Source organism: Cibotium barometz, chromosome 20 (assembly GCF_041138505.1).
Source record: "Cibotium barometz isolate CiBa-2024 chromosome 20, ASM4113850v1, whole genome shotgun sequence".
Taxonomy (NCBI): domain Eukaryota; kingdom Viridiplantae; phylum Streptophyta; class Polypodiopsida; order Cyatheales; family Cibotiaceae; genus Cibotium; species Cibotium barometz.
Genome location: NC_141065.1, coordinates 7,168,396 through 7,194,482, shown reverse-complemented (window position 1 = coordinate 7,194,482; position 26,087 = coordinate 7,168,396).

The following is a 26,087-nucleotide window of genomic DNA, read 5'->3' as shown; positions in this document are numbered from 1 at the left end:
TTAGGCTGGACTGATGGATCCGTAAATCGAGACTGCATTTCTGTTTAGTTCGATAGATGAAGTAAATCTCGGACAAAAATTGTCCTTTGGAAAAAGAATCAACGGCTGTGCCTCTCGATGATGAAAAAAGCATTGGTCTCTATGATCCAAGTGCAATCTGTCCCTTGAATCTAACTATGGAACTTACGAGTTCGGTCAGATCAGTTCAGTTAAGTAAGGCTTTTGACTATGTTAGGGAAAAACTATCCTGGTGGATTCGCCCGTGCTTTCCAGGCAAGAGAAGTTTTTCCAAGTTCGGTTTGGAAGAATCGAGGAATTAGTCACCTGTCCGGATATCTGTGGGCAAGGCCCCGAGTGTGGGACCCTGCCCCACGCAAGATGTGCTACTTCCGCTGCTAGCACCCCGAATCCATTGCACGGTGGGGACAGGAATCTTACAGTTGGTATCAGAGCCATTTGGCTAATGAGGATCAACCGAGAAGCCAAATATGTCAAAAATTTATCAAGAGGCACTAAAAGGTTGTATTTGTGTGATAAAATTCATACAATTTGATATTCAAAGTGAAATTCGTAAATTGGTAATTGGGTCTTCAGACGGAAGTACCGCAATTGTATGGAATCCCTGACTTGCTTGAGGCCTAGACATGATGGTATTTACCTTATAGTTCCAAGAACCATGACTACCCATATATACCGAGGGTATAACTGCAGCTCTTTATTGGCTGTATATACGAGTAAATCTAAGACTTGAAATTATAAGCATTAATGCTATCCAGTTGATGAATTCGAATGTGATTGATATGATTTTTAAATTCTGGTTGAGAACTGATGAGTTGATTTGGATTCTGATTGAAAAATGATGATCCCTGAAAATTGGTTGAAATGTAATAAGCTGAGCGAAACTGCAATGAGGATGAATGGGACGAGTCCCTGCGATAATGTTCGTCGCTAGAATGAAGTTAATGACTTCAGCCAATCACTATCAGATTAGTGGATTGTGCTGCCATATTACTATTGTTAACTTTTGATCAGTGGATCAAGTTAAGGGATGATAAATTAAAAATCTGAAAATTTGAAATCCCCATGGAGGACTGTTCAGATGGAAAAATTTAGTCTAATGGACCATTATTGTGATAAAGATATTAATGAGATATTCTGAATGATTTGTTATCTGATAATGCGTTCTATATGAGTATCTTTATCCCTTGATTCTGTGGGAGAGCCGACCTATTTAGAGAACCCCGGAATCAATTGAATCAAAATTTGGATTGAATCATAAATAAAGAGACTTAATTTAAGTATAATCTGTTCAAGAGGCATTATCCTGGGGGTGAAGATTTTTTCGAAATTTTAAATTAAGGTTCCTATGGACCAATAAGATTCATCCAAATGTAGGGAGGAGATAAATGAAGAAATAAAAGGAAAATCCCCCAAAAATGAGTAACTACTCACATAAGATGAAGAGTTGACCAAGGACAAGGTTAATAGTTAAAAAATAGAGATATTTAGGTGAAATGATGCATTTTTGACACCTCTGCATGGGGGAATTTCCCTCATGAAGAGGGCACCTATTTCACATGCTTGAATGAGTTTTAAACTCCCAAATAATGAGATATTTTCATCTCTCCTCTCTCCTGTTTCAACTAGATCCAAAAAGTGAGCAAAACTGACCTAAAAATGGTCAAAAATTGACCAAACTGATCTGGAAAATTCTAGAATCAGTTTGCTTGGTTAGAGGCTCACTTTTTCCTATAAATAGAAGCCCTCCCCTTTGTTGAAACTTAATAGTGTTTTATGCACTGTTACTCTGCTCCTCCCAAGCCAAGAATTGTGAATTTATTAATAATTCACTAGTTTTTGACATTTCTCTCTTCCGAGATTGGTGGCCACTCTTGTTACAAACAAGAGTTGAACCCTCAAACCATCAAGCCAAAGGAAAGCTCCAAGAATTTATGTAAGTAGAGATTCTTGTATTTTTCTTTATTGATTTTATGTTTTTCTAATGTTTATGATTGTTTGAAGTGATAAATGGATGTTATGCCTTGATCGAAAGGCTTTTCCCCTCTCTCTTCTTAGAATCAACCCTTCTTTATCCTAGTTAAGTGAAAATTATTGGAATTAAACTTTTTATAATGTTTTCTCTTTTATAAGTGAATTTTGATTAGTATAGATTACTTTAAATCAATTAGAGTTAATTTTCAAGACAAAATTAAGTAGAAAAATTTAAAAAATGGTCAGCCATACAAAGGAGGTTATGGAAAAAATTTTAGAAATAAGAATTATCTTTTATTATACTAAAAGAGTAATTCCTATCAATTCTATACTCTAAAAGTATCATTTTCATGCATAGAAGATGCATATTGATTATTATTATTCTTATGCATAAAGAAATAATTTTTTTTTATTATATGAAAGTGTTACTTTCATCAAAATAGATTTTTATGCATAAAGGAATAATTTTCTTTTATTATGAAAGTGTTACTTTCATCAAAATAGATTTTTATGCATAAAGGAATAATTTTCTTTTATTATGAAAGTGTTAATTTCATCAAAATAGATTTTTATGCATAAAGGAATAATTTTCTTTTATTATGCAAGTTTTACTTTCATCAAAATAGATTTTTATGCATAAAGGAATAATTTTCTTTTATTATGAAATTGTTACTTTCATCAAAATAGATTTTTATGCATAAAGGAATAATTTTCTTTTATTATGAAAGTGTTACTTTCATCAAAATAGATTTTTATGCATAAAGGAATAATTTTCTTTTATTATGAAAGTGTTACTTTGATCAAAATAGATTTTTATGCATAAAAGAATAATTTTCTTTTATTATGAAAGTGTTACTTGCATCAAAATAGATTTTTATGCATAAAGGAATAATTTTCTTTTATTATGAAAGTGTTACTTTCATCAAAATAAATTTTTATGCATAAAGGAATAAATTTCTTTTATTATGAAAGTGTTACTATCATCAAAATGGATTTTTAGGCATAAAAGATTATGTTTTTATTATAAAAGTGTTACTTTTATCATATTTGATTTTCATGCATAGAGGTATGCATAAAAGATTGTTATTTTATTGTAAAAGTGTTACTTTTATCATATTTGATTTTCATGCATAGAGGTATGCATAAAAGATTGTTATTTTATTGTAAAAGTGTTACTTTTATCATATTTGATTTTCATGCATAGAGGTATGCATAAAAGATTGTTATTTTATTGTAAAAGTGTTACTTTTATCATATTTGATTTCATGCATAGAGGTATGCATAAAAGATTATTATTTTATTATAAGAGTGTTACTTTTATCATAATTGATTTTCATGCATAGAAGTATTCATAAAAGATTATTTTTTTTATAAAAGTGTTACTTTCATCATAAATGATTTTATGCATAAATTAGATGCATAAAAGAAATTCTTTTATATTAAAAGAGTGATTTTCATCATAAATGATTGTATGCATAATCATATGCATAAAAGATTTTTTTATATTAAAAGAGTGATTTTTATCATAAATAATTTTATGCATAAATAGGATGCATAAGAAGAATTCTTTTATTCTAAAAGTGTAATTCCTACTAAATTGGATATATGCATGGAAAAATGCATAAAGAAATCTATTTTTAGTTCAAAAGAGTTATTTTTGTCAATTTTGATTTTATGCATAGGAAGATGCATTAAAGATTTGATTTTCTATTCAAAAGTGTCATTCTCATTTAAAATGAATTTATGCATAGGAAGATGCATAAAAGATTGATTTTTATTTCGAAAGTGTTAGTCTCCTTAAAATGGAATTTATGCATAAATAAATGCGTAAAGAAATCTTATATCGAAAATAAGAATTCTCTTATATTCTATAAATAGATATGAGGATGTGAAACGAATCAATTAGATGAAAATGAACGAGGAATAGATGGAGATGTATGTATGTGAAAGAATAGATGTAGTTATATGTATGTGAAAGAAATGATGTAGATGTGGAATGTGGATATGGATGTATGGATGTAGATATGGAATGTGAATGTGGATGTATGTGAATGTGAATGTGGATGTGTGAATGGGGATATGGATGTAGATATGGAATGTGGATGTGGATGTATGTAAATGTGAATAAGGATGTGGAATGTGGATATGGATGTCTGGATGTGAATGTGAATGTGAATGTGAATGTGGATGTATGTGAATGTGAATGTGGATGTGTGAATGGGGATATGGATGTAGATATGGAATGTGAATGTGGATGTAGGTGAATATGAATGTGGATGTGTGAATGGGGATATGGATGTAGATATGGAATGTGGATGTGGATGTATGTGAATGTGAATGAGGATGTGGAATGTGGATATGGATGTATGGATGTGAATGTGAATGTGGATGTATGAATGTAGATGTGGATGTGGATGTATGAATGTGGATTTGGATGTGGATGTGAAAATGGATGTATAAATGTAGATGTGAATGTGGATGTATGAATGTGGATGTGTGTGTGGAATAATGAATGCAAATATGAATGTGAATGGATATGAAGTCGATATGAGCGAATGGATGAGATGAGATGTCATGTGAATCAGAATGTGAATGAATAATATAAGATTTGAACGAATGAGATATAATGAGAAATGGATGTGAGGAGACGTAATGTAAATTAAGAAAGATAGGAATGGATGTTATGTGAAGTGAATGAATCCTATGTGATGGGATAGAAAATGATGTATCTGGTCAAGAATGGATACACATATGAATTGGAATTGGATTAAATAATATGGATTAATGTGGAATAATGTGGAAAGACGAGAGTTCAATATAGAAATTGTATTTGTGACCTATTTGTAAATGACTGTTTTATGTCAAGAATGCTGGGGAAGCATTTCGACCATCTTGTGATTAAGGTCGTGGAGACCTAACTGTTAAAGTTACAACTGCTGATAGAGAGTCAATGGAGGACGTCTCGCGTAGCAAGGTCGGCCGAGGTCTTGACCAGCCTCGGTTCGATTTAAATGGTGAGCTTTCGGTACGGTGGATGAGGGACCAAGGAAGCGGCCTATGAGTGAAGTGCTAGGTGACCTGCGAAGGATCCTAGAGAGTGCTGACCATACGATGCTCGGGCTCTGGGTCGCCGAAGATACCCACACGTGCGTCGTGGAAGATATTGGAATAAGGAGTAAGAGTTGTTTTCTGAAACCGGGCTTGGATCTGGTTGATTGACCTTGCTGGTCCTCAACGGATGAGTCCATGGCTCTTTTATATGGATCTGTTGGTTGATTTTGCTGATCTTCCACGGAGATTCCATTTTGTTATGTGAATATATTGCCGGTTACTATGAGCTAGGAACTATCGAAAAGGCCCGTGAGTGAACAGGTGGTGAGCGTTCTGGTTGCCAATGATGCCATAAGTACACCGATGAATGAATGATTAGAAATATGGATTCAACCAGAGATTTTGAGGATAGTGATCAATGACATAATGGTTTCATTAAAGGATTGTTTTAAAGTTAGCTGATGCTGATAAAAAGGCAATTTCATATTGGGTGCGTAAGTGGTGTGACTAGTTTTATGTTTGCATGAACTTCCGGCTAGGGGGCCTGAGAACTCTTTTCCTTGGTACCCGGGACAAAACCTAACCAAATTCCTAATTGGATCCCATCACTACAGTGGTTGGGCGGTTGGCTAACCCATGGGACTGGATGGGGTTAGGCTGGACTAATGGATCCGTAAATCGAGACTCAATTTCTGTTTAGTTCGATAGATGAAGTAAATCCCGGACAAAAATTGTTCTATGGAAAAAGGATCAACGACTGTGCCTCTCGATGAGGAAAAAAGCGTTGGTCTCTATGATCCAAGTGCAATATGTCCCTTGAATCTGACTATGGAACTTACAAGTTCAGTCAGATCAGTTCAGTTAAGTAAGGCTTTTGACTACGTTAGGGAAAAGCTATCCTGGTGGATTCGCCCGTGCTTTCCAGGCAAGAGAAGTTTTTCCAAGTTCGGTTTGGAAGAATCGAGGAATTAGTCACCTGTCCGGATATCCGTGGGCAAGGCCCCGAGTGTGGGACCCTGCCCCATGCATGATATGCTACTTCCGCTGCTAGCACCCCGAATCCGTTGCGTGGTGGGGACAGGGATCTTACACTTGCCCTTAGGATTGGGGTGGTGGCACTTTATGGGTGGTGACTTTGGAGAGGACTGTTTGGGCAGGGGAATAGAAATCGGCACCGCGTCTGGGCCACCCAGCTAGATAGTGCAAGGTAACTCCTCCCACCTAGCCAGATGATAAAGGAGCTTTGTCAATAAAGAGGTTGCAATCTTCTCTTGCTACGGGTTAGAGCATACTACATGAAGCTCCTTGTGCAAGTATTCTGCCCAGTTGACCATATTTCCTTGGTGCACACAGGCCAGAGTAGACATGCTACACCTATTGAATTATTTGTCCAACGTGTGGTGAGAAGAAATTGTAGGGCTTGGGATGGCATGACCAGATCATAAGTGATGTTCACCCACGCCACCCCGTCCTTGTTGGGGTTGCCCCTCTATGTGCCTCTAGTCAGCTTGGGGGCATTTGTGAGTCTCATGTATGGCTGGTCTAGGTGGGGGAGCTATAAGGCATCTTCGTTAAGCTTCATGCTAAGCTGCACTCTTTGCAAATGGCCCTCATTATCCAAAAATTCCCGTATATGCATGTTTGCATCATATGTCTCAGTGAAATATAGATAATTGTATAAGTCTGGCTCCCATGTCTCTAGAGTAGGCAAGCCTCCCAGTCCAAGCTGCTCTAGCTTTGATGAGATTGCAAGGTCTGCTGCCTACTCGATAACATGGTCCTATGAAGTAGAGGAGCTTGTGCTCCTCCTAGTCCAAGCTGCTCTAGCTTTGATGAGATTGCAAGGTCTGCTGCCTACTCGATAACATGGTCCTATGAAGTAGAGGAGCTTGTGCTCCACCTTGTGTTTATTCTTCATAAGTGAATGCACAGTGTAGCCATTTACATGCTTCATGAGGGCCTCCCCCCAAATGTGACAGTTGTGTGGGGTGGCAGGCATACTCTTCAAAGATGTCCCCCATTAGACGCTTCCTCCTGACGGTAGTGTGGTGGAGGACCTCCCTAGACGAGTATGAGGGTGTGAGAACAGGAAAGCTTGAGAGAAAAAACTGTAAGAGTTTGGCTACAAGGAGAGCTGAAAATGAGGAAATGAGGGGGTGGGACCCATATTTATACGTTTCTAGAGAAGGACACGACCATGGCATTTGGGATGGTACGGGCATGGCATCTCCAACAAACAGGCATGGCATTAGTGAACGAGCGTGGCATCCTTGGTTTGGATTTGGTACGGGTGCAACAGTTGTTGGAATGGACGTACCAAGCTTTGGCTGAGAAGGGAACAATCGTGGCACTTTAGTGGGGGGAATGGTACGGTCATGGTGGCAAATTCGGAATGGCCGGGGCAGATGTGGGTGTGATGATGGAATGGCCGTGGCACTTCTTTTTGTGGTTTGGACGGCTGTGGCAAGTCAAAAGTTGGAACGGCCATGGCAGTTTCAGTGAAAGTTGATACAGTTGTGGCATATTCGAAATGGGGCCGCGGTAAATTTGACGTTCTACTTGGTGTGACTGCGGCAAATTGGGAAGGCAAATGGTACTTCCCTCTCTCTTCTCTATTTTTTTGGGCACCCTCAATCAGGTACCATTGAAATAACCATCCATTTCGACACCATCAAGTGTCTTGATGCGCACAACACCTTGTGGGGTTATCTCGGTGACTAGGAAGGGTCCTAAGTCTCTGAGCTTGAGTTTCTTTTTGTGCATCTTTGTGCTAAATAGAGGACCATATTGCCCTCATTCATTTGTTTGTCTTTTAGAGCTGGTCGTCAAACCATTGTTTATGCCTTAGCTTTTCAAAAATCATGTTGTATACAACTAGAAGGCATGTTTCATCGAGCTTTTCAAGCTCAAAAAGGTGACAGCCTAAGACATTTCCTATGAGCTTTTCTTGTACTACAATGCGTAAGATGGGGAGCAAGAATTCTATTAGCATGACCACTTTAGTACCATAGGTTAAACTGAAGGGGGTAGCATTGGTAGCTGCCTTGTAGGAAGTTCTTGAAGCCCAAAGTGCTGCCGATAACTTTTTTTCCCAATCATTGCGGCTCGCCTCCACAGTTTTAGTTAGAATGGCACACAAAACTTTGTTCATGCTCTCAGCTTGGGAGGACTTTCTGTGAGTGACAAGGAACTTGTGCAAGAGGAATTGGATTACCTCATTAATGAAATGTGTCCCATTGTCGATCACAAGCTCTAGGGGGCAATCGAAGAGTGTGATGGACTGATTCATAAAGGAATTTGAGAGATCACGCATCAGCTTTACAGGTTCTTCAATCCACTTAGTGTGCAATAGTCCATGGCAGCAATTATATATCTAGCTTGAGTGTATCTAGTTGGTGGACTGAATCGATTATAACATGCCTATCTTCATTAATAAATAAAAAATGTCCCTTGTAAATAGATGAATTTATGAGTTTTTATGGTGTAAAAATCAATGATTTTATCAAACAAGCCATTTTCACTTAGAATCTTCAAATTTTGAGGCCAAATTTGGAATCTACATGCAATTTTACCTTAATATAGGATTTTACAACATCCAAAACGGACACCGGATCAAGCTTATATGCGAATTTTAGTTATTTTTAGTTTAAAAAATGACGACCTTCAAACCTTAATACATGCACGACCGGGCGTCCGATTGACCAAACGGTTTGCACCCCAACGACCAAGGGAACATCCCATACATTTTTGCTGGAAAACAAAATTGCCTCGGGTGCTCCAACACGCAAATCGAGGCTGACGTCCCAAATTTGGGGCTCATGATGCATAATGCTCATACATAAGCTCTATTCTATGGGCCAGATTTATCCGATGAGGATTGGCAGCGAGTTGAGAGGCCCAGGTCATGATGTTCTCTCCCTGCTCGTATGCTGCTTCTTCCAGAGAAGGCCCTCGGTGTTTTGAATGCAATGAGCCGGGACACTTTAGAGCCAACTGTCCCAAGTTAGCAACATCTTTTCCCCAAGGTGGCAGAGCAAATCAAAGTTGTGGAACCCCTATCTACGAAGGTGCAAGAGGCGGACATGGCAAAGGCCGTGGAGGAGAAGTTGCTAGAACCGCCTATGCTATAAGTGAAGAACCGACCTTGGGAATGACTGAAGAAGAGCGCACCACCGTCCATGCGGCGGTAGAACATCAAGGTCCAAATCAACAATTTGGTGTAATCCAAAACCCAGCCACTCATCACGGTAAGCCCTTCCAGATTTTGATTGATTGTGGTAGTACCCATTCATTTCTTTCTCCTAAGTGTTTGCAAAAATTAAACTTGGGTCAAGAAATAGCTAGAAGATTGATTGTAGAGTTAGCTAGTGGAAAAGAAATAGTATCTCGCCACTCTGTAGGAAACCTTGATTTTGAGTTGGGTAATGAGCAAACTCATGGCCACTTCAGAGTCTTGCCATTAGGAATTTATGATGGAATCCTTGGGATGGACGGGCTGTAATCCACACATACCCTGATCTTTCCATTCTTTTTAGGAACCACCACAATTGGTGATAACCAAGTTACTGCATGTACAGGATATATAAAGCCCACTCTCAAAAGCTTATCAATCTCCTCCTTTACTTGTTTGGAAAAATTTGGGTTCATCTTATATCTTTGTTGAACTACAGGTACAACATCCTTTTTCAAATTGATCTTGTGCTGGTAAAATTTTGGATCCACTCCCTTCATATCTATATAATGCCATGCAAAACTATCCCTGAATTCCAACAAAAGGCTTTTAAGATCTTCCTTAAACTATCCTTTCAGATTTATACTGATTTTTACATTTCTTGGATCCTCCTGTGTTCCCAAATTTAAATCCTGCAAATCATCCTCTTTGACCCTTGATGTCTTTGACATATGTTCTTCAAAAGCTTTTTCAGCTTGTATAACAGCTTTAATTCCTTCCTTTGTATTTTGTACTCTTTTCTCATCTTGATTTGATGAAATCTCTTCCTGCATTCTCTGATCCAATTCCCGATCTGACATAATTGAAATTTGTCCTGGCTGGTACTCCTTCTGAAACACATACTACTGCACAATCTGCTCAATATATCCACCTCAAAAATAGGCACCATTGATGGATTGCTCTTCAAAAATTCTTCTTCCTCATCCTCCTGTAGTTCTAGTATCATATTGATTGTTTTCACAAGCAATGGCCTGAAAGCCCTAGGTATGGTCTTCTTGGAAACCATGTCCAATTCGACCTTCTTCTTACCTCTCCTTATCACAATCTGATCAAATCCCCAATCCTGCTTCACTTTGGCAGCTCTCAACCAGGGTCTTCCCAGAATCATTGGATAATGATTTTCTGATTCCTCAAGTTTCAAGACAACAAAATTTACTGCAAAATTTAGTCCAGCAACCTGCAAATTCTACCCTCTGATAATTCCCAGAGGTTGTGCCCTCCTCTGATCTGCCATTTTCACCTAAAAGGGTGCATCATCAAATTCAAAAATCCCCAAATTCTTACAAATTGATTCTGGAAGGATATTGACACCTGAACCTCCATCCAATAATAAGGCTCCCTTAATGTTATCGTTTCCAAGTTTAACATCCAGCACGGGGACTCTGTAATCAACATCCTCCACTTGGGATGGTTTTAGTGGAACCCTTGCATCATCTTTCTGAACTGTTAACACATTGCCAACCTTCCACTTTGCCATAAGCTTTTCCTTAAATGCTAGCACAAGCTCAAAACTTGTTCCTCCAGAGTTAAATGCAATTGAACTTTCATTAAGGCCTAAAATAAGCCTTTGTCGTCTGGGGGAGTCTTGCTGCATTCCAACCCGCTTTTCTGATATATTGGCAATGCAGCTACATCCTGAGAGGGTAACATCGGTATAATAGGCTGCTTCTCCTGTCTTCCCTGAACTTTGTTCAACTCCTTTATGACTCCTGTTCTAATTCTCTTCTGAGCTTCCCATTCAATGGGATCTTCCTCTTTAGCTGAAACTTCAGGGGACTTCTTGCTACCCTAATTTTTTGACTGGGTAATTGCCATCGAATCCACATCCTGAACATCTTCAATTTTCATGCATTGTGTACAATCACACTTCCAATGTGTTTTCTGGTCACTTTCCCCATGCTTTGCTTGTCCTTCTTGTTCTTCATTAATCTCTTCCAACATTACTGCATTCAATTGAGCAGGGGGCTGATTCTGTTGATTCTGATTCCCTTCCTGCCTTTCATTATATCTGACAATTGGAATTCCCCTTTCATTTCTATGCTTACACCAAAGCTCACAGCTTGGACCCTAACTATGACCTGGCAAGCCACAATAATTACAGTTCATATTTCTATTCTGATTGTTGTTTGTTATTGAAATTCCTCTGTTGACCTCCCCACTAAGGATTTTGATTACCCCATTGAGGGTTTTGATTCTGAGTCATAGGTTGATATAATGATTTGGTTTTGATTTCTCCTTGGAGGACCAGCAGCCCTCCTATTGTGCTCAACTCCAACCTGATTGGCTTGAGGAGTTCCTTGGTGATTCATCTGAACAATGTGGGGTGGAACTCTCCCTCTGTACTGTGGATTATACTAACAATTGGCTGAAATATGACTTAGCTTTTGGTAGATCTCACAATATGGCTTGGATGCCTCACCCACCACTGGTGCCATTCCTAGGACTTTAATCTTGTCAAGAATCTTCTTCTCCAAGTCATCCTCCTTAATTGTTTTAATTTTCTTATTGTCTTTCTTCTTGATTTCTTGCTTCCTCTTGTTCTTCTTTGTTTTCTTTTTCTTCTCACTCCAATCCTCATCATCTGAGCTGTCAGAGTTATCTTCCTCATCCTCTGAATCATTATTTTCTAAATCTTCATCATCTTCTCCATTAGAGTTTTCTACTGCATCTTCTTTTTTAAAGACAGTCCTAATCTCCTTTCTGCCCTGAGTGTTGTATTCACTAGGTCACTAAAGTCATTTGCATTTCTGAATGTCTCTTCCTACCCCCCATAGAATTCTGAAGTCTTGTTCTTAGGCCCTTACCAAAATAGTCTCCCAACCGTTCAAGAGTTGGCCTGATTTGCCAATAACTTGTTGTATAAATTTTTGAATTTTTGGGCATAATCTTCTACCCCTATCTTATCCTGTTCAGCTCCCTAAGCTTCTTGAGGATATCGTCAGGGGTTTTCTCCTTCCTGAACCTCACAAGAAAAGCTTCTTTGAGAGAATTATAGTTTGGGAAATGCTGTAATCCATATTGAGTAAACCATCCCACTACACGACCTTCCAATGTAGCAGCAAAGTGTTCCTTCTTCACTTCATCCGGGTACATCCCAAAACAACTAGCCTACCATCTAGTTTCAAATTGACCAACATGGCTTTCAGCATTAGCTTTCTTTGAGCCGCTGAATTTGGCTGGGCCAACCTTGGGGTTTGCTGGAGCACCCGGCGGTGGAGGATTTGCCTGCATCATTGGTGGTGGTCTTCTTCTTTTAGGAGGTAACTATGGTAATGGATTGAAATCCAAAGATCTCTTTGCCCTTAGCAGTTAAGCACTAAGTGCTCTTGTGCCAAGAAGCCTTGCCACTCCCCTAGTAATTTCAGCATTTGGTGATGCTATTTCCTCTTCTCATGCAAATTCAGGGGAAATGGTGAGCTTCCGGTATGGTGGATGAGGGACCAAGGAAGCGGCCTATGAATGAAGCGCTAGGTGACCTGCGAAGGAGCCTAGAGGGTGCTGACCATACGGTGCTCGGGCTCTGGGTTGCCGAAGATACCCACGCGTGTGTCGAGGAAGAAAATGGAACAAGGGGTTAGAGTTGTTTTCTAAACTCGGGCATGGATCTGGTTGATTGTCCTTGCTGGTCCTCAACGGATGAGTCCATGTTTCTTTTATATGGATCTGTTGGTTGATCTTGCTGATCTTTAATAGAGAGTCCATTTGGATTTTCATAAGTGAATATATTTCCAAGCACTATGAGCTAGGAACTATTGAAAAGGCCCTTGAGTGGACAGGTGGTGAGCGTTCTAGTTGCCAATGATGCCATAGGTACACCGATGAAAGAATGATTGGAAATTAGAATTCAACCTGGATATTTTGGAGGATTATGATTGAGTGATACTATGGTTTCATTAAAAGATTGTTTTAAAGACACCTGAATCTGTGAAACAGGCGATTTCCTATTGGGTGTGTAAGTGGTGTGACTATTTTAAAGCTTGCTTGAAGCGCCGGCTAGGGGGCCTGGTGAAAGATCCCTGCCCCCTCTGCGCAACGAATTCAGGGGTGCTAGTAGCGGAAGTATCACTTCTTGCACAGGGTAGAGCCTCTCACTCGGGGCCTTGCCGACGGATATCCGGACAAGAGACTAATCCCTCGGTAAAACTGCACCCGAAAAAACTTCCCTCGCCCAAAAAGCACGGGTGATTCCTCTAGGATATGTTTATTCTAACATAGTCAAGAGCTTTAACTAACCAAACTAATCTGACCAAACCTGTAAGTCACATGGTCGGATCAAGGAAGAAACTTGCACTTGGATCATAGAGACCAATGCTTTTTTTCCTCATCGAGAGGCACAGCCGTTGATTCTTTTCCATAGAACAAGACTATCCGGGATTTACTTCATCTATCGTACCATAACAGAATTGAGTCTCATTTTACGAATCCATCAGTCCCAGTCCCATGGGTTAACCAACCTCCCAACCACTACAATGATGGGATCCATTTAGAAATTTGGTTATGTTTTGTCCCGGGTACCAGGGAAAAGAGTTCCCAGGCCCCCTAGCCAGCGCTTCATGCAAACTTCAAGATAGTCACACCACTTACACACCCAATATGAAATTGCCTGTTTCACAGATTCAACTGTCTTTAAAACAATCTTTTAATGAAACCATAATATCACTGATCATAATCTTCCAAAATATCCGGTTGAATTCTAATTTCCAATCATTATTTCATCGGTGTACCTATGGCATCATTGGCAACTAGAACACTCACCACCTATCCACTCAGCGGCCTTTTCAATAGTTCCTAGCTCATAGTACCCGGAAATATATTCACTTATAAAAATCCAAATGGATTCTCCGTTGAAGATCAGCAAGATCAACCAACAAATCCATATAAAAGAGCCATGGACTCATCCGTTGAGGACAAACAAGGTCAATCAACCAGATCCATGCCCGAGTTCAGAAAACAACTCTAACACCTTGTTCCATTTTCTTCCTCGACGCACGCGTGGGTATCTTTGCGGTGAGCACCATATGGTCATTCAGCACCCTCTAGGATCCTTTGTAGGTCACCAGCGCTTCACTCATAGGCCGCTTCCTTGGTCCCTCATCCACCGTACCGAAAGCTCACCATTTAAATCGAACTGAGGTTGGTCAAGACCTCGGTCCACCTTGCTACGCAAGACGTCCTCTGTTGACTCTCCACGACCTCATTCACAAGACGATCAAAATGCTTCCCCAGCATTCTTGACATAAAACAGTCATTTAAAAACAGGTCATAAATACAGTTTCTATAACGAACTCTCGTCTTTCCACATTGTTTCACATCAATCCACATTACTTAATCCACGTCCAATCATATGTAATTCCATCATCCTTCATCCATTCTCATCCAATCACATCATATTCCATCTCATCATATCTATCCACATTTATCCTTATCATATTCCATCTCATCACATCTATCCTCATCACATCTCATCCATTCGCATCTACCCATATCCACATCTCATCACATCACATTCATTCACATTTCATCCATTCATATCTACCCCAATCCACATCACATCCCATCACGTCACATCCATTTCACATCACATCTCATTCATTCACATCTATCCCGATTCACATCACATCACATCTCATCCATTCATATCACATCTCATCCATTCACATCTATGCCGCTTCACATCACATTCATTTCACACCACATCTCATTCATTCACATCTATCCCGATTCACATCACATCATATCACATCCATTTCACATCACATCTCCTCCATTCACATCTATCCCGATTCACATCTATCCCCTCCATTCACATCTATCCCGATTCACATCACATCACATCACATTCATTTTACACCACATCTCACTCATTCACATTTATCCCAATTCACATCACATCTCATCCATTCACATCTATCCCGATTCACATCACATCACATCCATTTCACATCACATCTCATTCATTCACATCTATCCCGATTCACATCACATCCATTTCATTCATTCACATCTATCCCGATTCACATCACATCACATCTCATTCATTCACATCTATCCCGATTCACATCACATCCATTTCACATCACATCTCATTCATTCACATCTATCCCGATTTACATCACATCCATTTCACATCACATCTCATTCATTCACATCTATCCCGATTCACATCACATCCATTTCACATCACATCTCATTCATTCACATCTATCCTGATTCACATCCATCACATCACATCCATTCATATCCATCACATTCATTTACATCACATCACATCCATTCATATCCATCACATTCATTCTCATCACCATCCCATCACATACATTCTATCCACATTACATATAATCCACATCTATCCACATCATATCTCATCCATTCCAAACACATTACATCACATCCACATCTATCCACATCATATCTTATTCATACACATCCCATATCATTCATCCACATCCATCCAATCATTCACATGCACGACTATCCATATCTATCCATTCATTCACATTCACATCTATCACTTCACATCCACATATATTCATATTACATCAAATTTCATTTACATTCACATCCACATCCCTTTACATCTCATTACATTCACATCCACATCCCTTTACATCACATCACATCTCATCACATCCACATCCACATCCATTTACATCACATCACATCTTATTACATCCACATCCATTTACATCACATCACATCTTATCACATCCACATCCATTTACATCACATCACATCTTATCACATCCACATCCATTTACATCACATCCTTTCACATATCCTCACATCTCATTCTCATCTCATCATTCACATCCACATTCATTTACACCACCTCACATCCCATCCACATTCATTTACATCACACCACATCTTATCACATCCCATTCACATCTTATCACATCCATTCACATCTTATCACATCTCATTCACATTTAGTAGCTTTTTCTACTTCGATACCGATGATGGGACTTTTTCTAAATTTCTGCCAATTGCTTGGCCTAGGTGAAGGTACTTTTTCTCGATGGATATTTTCGTATTCTTTCTCAAATTTCTCAAGTGAATATATTCAATATTCTACTTTTGAGTAAAAGAATTCATGGGATTTACAAAAATCAATTCTACCCATATTTCTCAATAATGCTCAAAATTTTACTTTTGATAAATACTCATAATTTGAATTGTGCTAAAAATTACTCTTTTCCCATTTAATTTCTTGGATCTCAATTATCATAGGAATTCCTCTTTTTGTATTTAAATGATTACATTCAAATGTCATGAGAATTCCTCTTTTATCAAAAAAATAAATTTATCTAAAATTCCTCTTTACTTTAATAAAAATATCCATTATTCAAATATGCCAAGAATTTCACTTTTTCCATGGGAATTCCTCTTTTATCATTTAAATTTTCTCATGTGCATAAAATAAATTTATCTAAAATCCCTCTTTGAATTTTAATAAAAATATCTATTAATTCAATTATGCCAAGAATTTCACTTTTACCATTTAAATGATTGAATTCCAAATGTCATGGGAATTCCTCTTTTATCATTTAAATAAAATTACCAAAATTTTCTCTTTTCTTAATTATTTAATTATGCATAAACCTTAAAATTTACTTTACCATGAATTTGATGAAAATCATTCTTTTAGCCTAGGATATTTAACCCTAGAATATGGTACGAAGTCCTCTTTTCACATTATGCATAAGAATGAGTTATGTATTAATTTCTTAAAAATTTTACCATAGCTCTACTGCTATTATTGATAATTTTCAATATTTTCTAAAAGAATAATTCGACCATAATCTAGAAATTTTTGAAAATTTTGACCCTTAGGCTAAGGTCCTTTATACACATTTTCAATTAATTCCAAATGCACATTGGAAAGTTCTTTTTGAATTCTGTTTCAGGGGAAACCATTTTAGACACTAGGAGGATTTTTATATCCAAAAATATCTCAATTTAAGATTACCTCTCTCTAGACATTTTCTCTCTCCAGGCCAAAATAGGGTAAAACAAGATCTTTCTTCTATTTCAGAGAGGGGACGTCATATTGCCGAAGCTCAGTAATATGATGTGGAAGATGACTACCATGTCAACATGCAAAAAAAGTAGAGAGACAATGCTGACCAACACGGGCCTTTGTTTGGTTATCACGATCAAGAACCAAGACAGCTTGTATGTCATGGTTACCACATCATATTGTCAAGCATTGGCAATATGACATGGCAATTCACTGCCACATCATAAAGGGCCTCTACCACACACCCATTATGACCCATTATGACATGAACTTGCCATTAACCTTGTCAATATTGATAACATTTTCTTCGTGGGAAATATCCGTGACCAATTCATCATCTATTATGTAACTCAATCAAATCCACTTGCTCCCTAATTTTTGTGTCATAGATGCATTGTCTTCCCAACCATGTGCCCTAGACTAAAAAAACCATGTAGAACCATGTAGAGGACTTGAGAAAAATGAGCCTTACACATGACATCTTTGTATTCCAAATTCATGTGACCTAGCCTTAAAACCATGTAGAGGGCTTAAGAAAAATGAGCTTTGACATTGTTCTCTTCATTAGCAAAACAAGTGGAAGTGATGTCCACATGGTAGGTGTACTGGTATTGTTGCAACAAATAACACAAATGTCATCATTGCCTTGGGATGCACTTATTTATAATGGCTATTCTTGAGATTCTTGGACAAATGTAGAGAAAAAAGTAGGATGGGGACTTGTTGCATATGCACCCCATTGTAAGGTGGAACAAACTTCAAAAGGGAAATGTAAGGAATGGCTGGGTGAGCTTAGGAATCTTATTAGCATCCTTGTTGCTCGGATCGCCTTGTTGCTCAACTATGAATGTAGGAAAGGCTATTGTAAAACCAATGTTGAAGATTATGTGTTTAGAGTTCCATAATCAAAATAGTCAAAAACAATGTTTGCTCGTCTTTTCATGTAGGCCTTCACTAATGGTTAATAGACTCTAGTGCACAATCCCATTGGTTAGGAGTTAATAAGTTATTTCAATGGATACCAAGCATGAGGAGGTGAGATGTGTGTGTGTATGTTTGTGTGTGTGTGTGTGTATGTGTGTGTGTGAGTTTGATAGATAGGAGGGACAACATGATAATTAAATGATTAATCAAAAGACCATTCCAAATAAAAATTAAAAGAATAATAAAAAATAAGGAAAATGTTTTTTTCTAGTAAAAAATAAAATTTCAAACACTAAAGAAAAAATGGTTAACACTAACCCTAACCCTAATGCAAACAGTAAAGTAAAAGATATTTGGTAATCATATATTTAGTACCTCCTGACAAGTGATTCTCTCTCACACATGCACACATCTCTCTCTCACACACACACACATCTCTCTCTATCTCTCTCTCACACATGCACACATCTCTCTCTCTCTCTATCTCTCTCTCACCCACACATCTCTATTATGGAGTCCAATATTATTTTTCCCAACAATGAAATAGGTGAGATGAGGGTGCCTTTGAGCAATGGCAAAGGCTTTGTGAACAAGGAATTTCTTATTCAAAAATTTTTCCCATCACAGTTCTCTTCTTTAGAGGCAATCACAATCACATCAGATAAAGAGACATGTGTTGCCCTTGTTCCACTACAAGATATAGAAGGTAAGGACCTCTAGCTCCTTGATGACCCGATATCTCTTACATATGAGGTATGTGTAAGCTCAAAATCCAATACATCAATTGGTACCTCTAATTATGTGAATATTTAAAGTTCAACCAATTTGGATGATAGTCTACTCTACAAAAGACATCTGTATTAGATGCAATGCCTCTATACACCCAATTACCCAACCATGAAGTTCTTTCACTCTTAAAATCAAAAAGCACTATAGAGTTCTTGTTGAAGATGAGGAAGGAGAACACTTTGATAAAGCTGGTGAGACGTATACCACGGGTGTTTCAGGTGAATGAGCTTCCTATATTCTATGATGGGGATGTAATATTTGAGATTCCTAGCACCATGGGTTCTAGAGCAGGAATGGATGGCATGGATCATAAGTATGATGGTCATATGTGGACAAAGGCAACTACATTGAATATCAACTTTCCAGGGGTGTGAAGGATAAGCCATTGCATTGGTCTTGTTTACACACCACATGCCCTTGGTATTTGAACAATGGCTTTCCTAATGACATTAGTTTCAAAGGGTGCATAAAGAAAATTTGTGCAGTAGGTGTCCTAGCCATTAATGATGGAAAGCTCAATTGTCACTATTGCAAAAATCTTGCTACTTGTAAGGCATCTTGTGCGTGTTATGTGTATTATGTCATGCCTAGTGTGATGACACACTAACACAGCTTCTAATACACACCGAAATTCATTTGCATGGTGTCTAGGTCAGAACATCAAAGGCATTGCTTTGATAAGACTATAGCAATGGTTCAAAGAGTAATTAAAGTTGATGCAGATGCTGGTCCAAGGAAGGTGCAGATGTGTGTTGCCAAGGAGTTGGTGCTAACTTCATTAGTCAAAGAAGGAGATCGTCCATGAGCTTAGAGATAAAGAATTCAATAATGAGCTAGAAGAGCTTGACTGCTAGTGGTGAGTTAAATTAGAGAAGAATTTGTTAAGGCCGTATATACATAGTGATTAAAATTTCCTTTTTCTTGTAGTTTCGAAGGTCAATAGCTCATGCACGCTAAGGACCACCTGTCCAATCATTTGACTATGATGACTTGCTACGTTTGAAGAGGGATTGCCCAAGTACTATTTTGGGAGTGCATAAATAATGTCATAGTGACACATGGATTTGAAAAGGCAGACTTCTTTGGTTTCATGGCAGATGAAGCCCAAGCAAATTGAAATGCCATTAGAGAAGTCAGTCTACAATGAAGGATAAAAAATGAAAGGTTGGTAGCCCTCACATTTATTTCATTGGGCACAAATCCTAAATATACATACCACAAAGTATGTTATAAAGGCCTAAATATACATACCACAAAGTATGTTATAAAGGCCTAAATATACATACCGCAAAGTATATTATAAAGGCCTTCCAAGGTGTGCGTAAGAGCATGTGTAAGAAGTGGCAGACCGAGTTAACAAAAAAGGCTGCACTAGCTCAAGGTCGACTTATCTAAGTGGTGGCATAGTGGAAATGTAAAAGATTTAGATATACTTGCCACCACCATGGACGTTGGTTGAGCTAGTGGGAAGTGCGCATTGCACATTGGGGTAATGTAATGATTTTAGTATGTATAAGAACCATTGTCTTTTAAAAAAGTGTCTCTTAATTTTGTTTCTAATATGTCTCGAACTATTGCATAGGTGGAGAAGAGTTGTGATCAGTCATGAACACCACGAACAAACTTGTCAGATTCTAAACATGGAAGTTGGTAAACCAAGGAGGGTTTCAAACAAAAAATAACACTCTACAATGCATGTGTATTAGACATGGGTAATGCTTTATTAAACAGTGCAAAGATAAATTCAAACATGATGGTCAAGCATATCGGAGTAGGTCCAAGTCTTGAACAACTCATTGAGAGGGAAAATGCGCATACTCTAAGCCCAACACAAGTTATAAGGACAGTAAAGAACACCACTACAGGTACGCCCATGTACAAGGCCCCAACTCCTTTTTGGTGGGGCAGGTGATCAGGAATTAGCCTGACACAAGAGACAACAATGTAATGTAATTGATATGGATGATGCTAGTCATAGACCTGAGTGTACAACGTGCACATGAGAGATAGGAAGTCTCTTGAACGTCTCAAGAAAATACAATTCATGGAGTAAAGTGTTTGGGTTATATAGGTAGTAAAAAGTGTGGTCGCATGATTGTAGGATGTGCAAAAATGGTCCTAATTTAACTTTAGAGATGTATGGGATGTGCAAAAATGTTTTGGGGTATCATTTTATTGGAACAATTTAATTGGGATGTATCATTTTATAGGAGTAGTTTGATTAGGGTTTATCATTTTATTGGAGTAATTTTATTTTGTAGAGCTAACATTTTATTGGAGCTAGATCATTTTATTGGGATGTATCATTTTATTGGAGTAATTCGATTAAGATATATCATTTTATTAGATTAATTTTATTTTGCTATTGAGAGATATTGAGAGAGATAGATAAAGAGAGATAGAAATAGCAGGAGAGAGAGACAGTTAAAGAGAGACAAAAAAAGAGGGGGGGGGAGAGAGAGAGAGAGAGAGAGAGAGAGAGAGAGAGAGAGAGAGAGAGACCCATTATTAAAAAACTGTTGCCATATTTGGGAAAATGCTCGTCTAAATTTTCTCGCCAAAAAAATCCCCCATAGCATATAACATGGATAACCCATCTCTCTCACTAATTATGTAGCTGCATTTAGCATCATTGAGTTGATGGGACAGCTAGCAAAGGCCATAGGGAAGTCCATGTTGTGCTCCCCTAGATGTCAACGCACAACCAATAGAAAATGCTAAAGCATTAAAATGCATACAGTAAATTAGATCCCATTAAGGGGATCTTAAGATGCATGTGCTTACTAATGTCACCTTCAGTGTTTTGTATGTCCACTAGAATTTGTATGTCCATTCAAAGACAATCAACAGCTTATACAAGGGTCCACATATATGGCATACAAGAATGAATCTTCTATAATACCCTACATGCCCCAATGAATCTTTGCATCCTCATGTAGTAGTTGATGGTGGGTGGTGGTAACTCTAAGATCACATGGATATTGTCCTCATCTATAGAGATATCCTTGGAGATGGTGTGTCTAAGGATGACACCATGTTTAACCCCGAATTAACATTTGAGTCGACATTACCAAGCACACCCAGTTGTAGGATCTTAAGATGGGTGTGCTTGCTAATGCCACCTTTGAAGTTTTGTATACCCACCACCACCACCAAAATTCGTATGTCTATTTAAAGATAATCAATAGCTTATACAAAGTTCTACATATATGGCACATACAAGAATGAATCTTCTATAATTTTTGCACCCCTAGTGGTGGGTGGTGGTAACTCCAAGATCACATAGATATTATCCTCATCTATAGAGATATTGTCCTTGGAGATGGTGTCCAAGGATAACATGTTTGACCTAAGATTGACATTTGAGTGGGTTTAATGAGATGTGATAAAGTGTACATCTCTCAAAGACTAGCCAAAAGATGAGCAAGATGATCCTTCCACTTTGAGTGCATGCATAGGTCATCAATGAATATCTCTACGATCTTCTAAAGGAGATCCTTGAAGGCCATACACATCAAGCATTGAAAGGTGGCAGGGGCATTGGTCAAACCAAAGGGCATGACACAATACGTGTAGGTTTCCCATTTTGTAGAAAAATAATGTCTTATGGGTCTTGAGAAGCCACATCCAAGAAGCTATAAGCTTCTTCTCTAGCAACTCTTTCCAACATGTGGCTAGTGTAAAACGAGGGGTAATTATCATAGATTGTGGGGCTAGCATTAACTTTTTTGAGGTTAATATACACTCTAACCTTTCTAATCACACTATCAATGGCAACACCCACACCCAATAGATACACTCAATTTTGTACACAAAGCCTACATTAATGAGCTTTTCTAGCTGTTCTTTGACCATTTTTCCATACTTAGGATTCATGTGATACCCATACCCAATTGGTGCACTCAATTCCATACACAAAGCCTACGTTGATAAGCTTGTCTAGCTCTTATTTGAGAATTTGTCCATACTTGGGATTCATGTGATAAGGTCTCTATTTAGAGTCCATAGAGAGGGATAATATGTTTCACCGCTTCTAGAGGAATTCCCTTCATTTCAGTTTATTTATAGGCAAAAACATCCTGAAAATCTTTGAGTAAGGCTATCAATTCTCCTTCTTACTCAGGGGTGAGATCTTTAACAAGAAATATTGGCTTAGATTCTTTCCGTGAGCTAGCAAGATTTACTTCTTTGACCTCGCGAGATAGTTGAACTCGATAAGGCTATCATATGAAGTATGTGAACTTTCACCCAAGCTTCTTTGACCTTTCTGATGTCCTTGATTGTATGGGACTTAAAGTACTCAAACACTTGCCTTAGATCTTCCTTTTCTCTATAAGATCTTTGAGTTTGGCTTCTTTCTTTACCTCAGCCTTGAATTTATTGAGCTTGCATCTCACAAATCAATAGAGCTTAGCTTGCTTAGAGATTATGGGCTCATTGTCACCTTTATTATCACTGCCTTGGCTTGAATGGTGACCTTGTTTAGATCATGCTCCGACTCATGTGAATCCATAGCCTTAATATATAGTATATCATCGTGAAGGTCTGTCTCCATGATGGGAGAAGATACTTCTTAGGCCTTTTATTTGGTTTTCTCCTTCTTAGCTGAGTCAGTGTGGGTATTACAAAAGTTGATTGGAATCACAGCTACTCTTCAATGTTGGATCTCAAAAGGGATGCTACACTAAGCATGAACATGGAGGTTATTTTCCTCCCATCTAATCTTGGAAATCTTGTTTTTAAAGAGTGCCCATGGTTTCCAAGACATGGACTCAATCCTAAGAGTTCTCAAGGCTTGGGAGAGGCCCGTAGTCTTGGTTCTCATCTTCACTATCCAGCAACTTGTAACATTTACATAGGTTGACCAAAGTGGTACATAATACTAACATATCACCACCATCCTAGATTGGAGAGACCATCTTTGTATATGACAGGTAACACAACGTTCATTCAAAATAAAATGGACGCTTTTGTTCCTCTGGTTTTGGTAAGGGAGGGAAGGTGCTCAATGGAGCGTGTCTAGTCCTTCCTCTCTTTAGGTTCAAGTTAATATTGTGTAGGCTCTTAGGTTCCCATTTATCCAATTGGATAATTCTCTCCATAGTTGGGAATTTCCTTACAAAAGAGAACTTGTACTTCCGAGGAAAAGAAGATTGTGAGGTCTGTGAAGACCAAATTTGAGTAAATGTTCTAGGGCCAAATAAGTGGCTAGAAAATAGCCAAACTTTGCTTGAGACATGTGTCAGTGAAGAAACTAGAGGCCTTTAGTGAGAGAATAAATCAAATAGATGTGGAGCTAAGGTTCTAAAAAAGCAATATAAAAGCACAAAGATGCACAAGAAACACACCAAGAAGCACAAATTGAAGGGATCCGAGAGCCATCAAAAGTAAGTAAACTAATCCAAGAGAAATCCAAGAACACTGGAGATTAGGTCTAATAAGAATGTGCCATGTGGCATTGAGAACCTATAAATACTAGTCGTTACTCATTAGTTGATGCTATTGTTGCATACTTGTTACTCTATTCTACTTTATCCTTGTAATCTAGAACATATTATGAGAAAGCAAGCATTAGCAAAAGCCTTATCAATATAATCCATCTTTACAATAATATAATACAAAGCTTGTGCAATGTCTTCTTCATTTGCTATTGTTATTGATGTATTTTGAGCGATAGTGAGTGAGAGTCCAAATGAGAGTACTAGTCTAGGTTTGGTAGCCTAGAAGGTGACCAAAAGTCACCTAGAAATCCTAAACCCAAGAGCTTGACCCAGATGTTTGCAAAGCTCGTCATAGATCTCAACCTGGACCTTTCAAAGGTGAAAAGGAGCACTTGGGAGAAACAATCGAGAAATGGATCGAAGCTATGGAGGAGTACTTTGATGTCATAGGTTGCAACAATAAAAGTAAGGCAGCTCTTACCAGGTTAAAGATCGTAGAGACAGCCAAAGTAGTGTAGTTTCTTGAGCTAACCCAAGGGAGCCAAACTATGGAGGAATATCACTAAGCATTCACTCTCCTCCTCAAATACTCGCCACTGCTAGTAGATGAAGATCAATTGATGGCCAGGTTCATTCGAGGAATGAACAAACCCTTGGATATCCTAGTGAAGAATGCTAAGCTAGTTTCTATGGCCAAAGCAGTGTGGATGGTGAAAGATTTTGCCAAAGCCTTTGTAGTCCAAACTCCACAAAAGTTTGTACCCTCTGCTTCCAAAAGAAACCAAAATTCTGAAGGAAATATTGACTTCCCTCCACCAAAGAGAAACCATGGATTTAACTCCAACCAGTCCCATGGCGTGGGAGTGTTCAAAGAGGGAGAAAGAGCAATCCCCTAGAACTCAACTTCAGAAGTTCCACCTTTGAATAGAGGAAATAGATGCTTTAACTGCCAAGGATACGGTCATGTAGCATGGAGTGCCCAACTCCTTTTGGATCAATGTTTTCAGGACAAGGAAGTCAAGGACCAAGATTCCAGATTCTAGCTCCTTCCTTCCAGAGTAATCAAGTTCCCTTCCGTCAAAATAAGGGAAACCCCAGAGATAGATTCCCTAACCAACCCTCAGTCTTTGATGTAAAGTAATGCAAGACCTAAGTCTCAGAATTGGGGAAGTCAAAGAGAAAGGTTCCCAAACCAGCCATTTACTTCCAAAGCAGTAACGTTGGAAGTAATAGAAGAAGAAGAGATGTAAGAAATTATCCTCCAGATGAGGACATCTCGCATTTTTTAAGTGGGGTAGGATGTAAGATTCCTCCCTCCAACTTTTGATGATGTAAAGATTTAAGAACCTCCCCTTCAGTCTCTTGTAATCATCCCCACTTTCAGAATGGAAAAAGATCTTCTTTCACCCTGTTTTGGTCTAGAGAGAGATAATAAAAATTTGAAATATTTTTGGATAAGTATTTTCTTCCAGCCAATAGGAAGTGATCCCCTGAAATAGAATTTTAATCAAAAATTTCTAAGTTGCATTAGATTTGGACAGTGGTGGGTGAACCAAGGAGTCCCCTAGTTCAAAGTTGGAAAATAGAATTAAAAGAAAAATGGGAAAATTTGGAATTATCCACAAGAAAATAGTAAAGA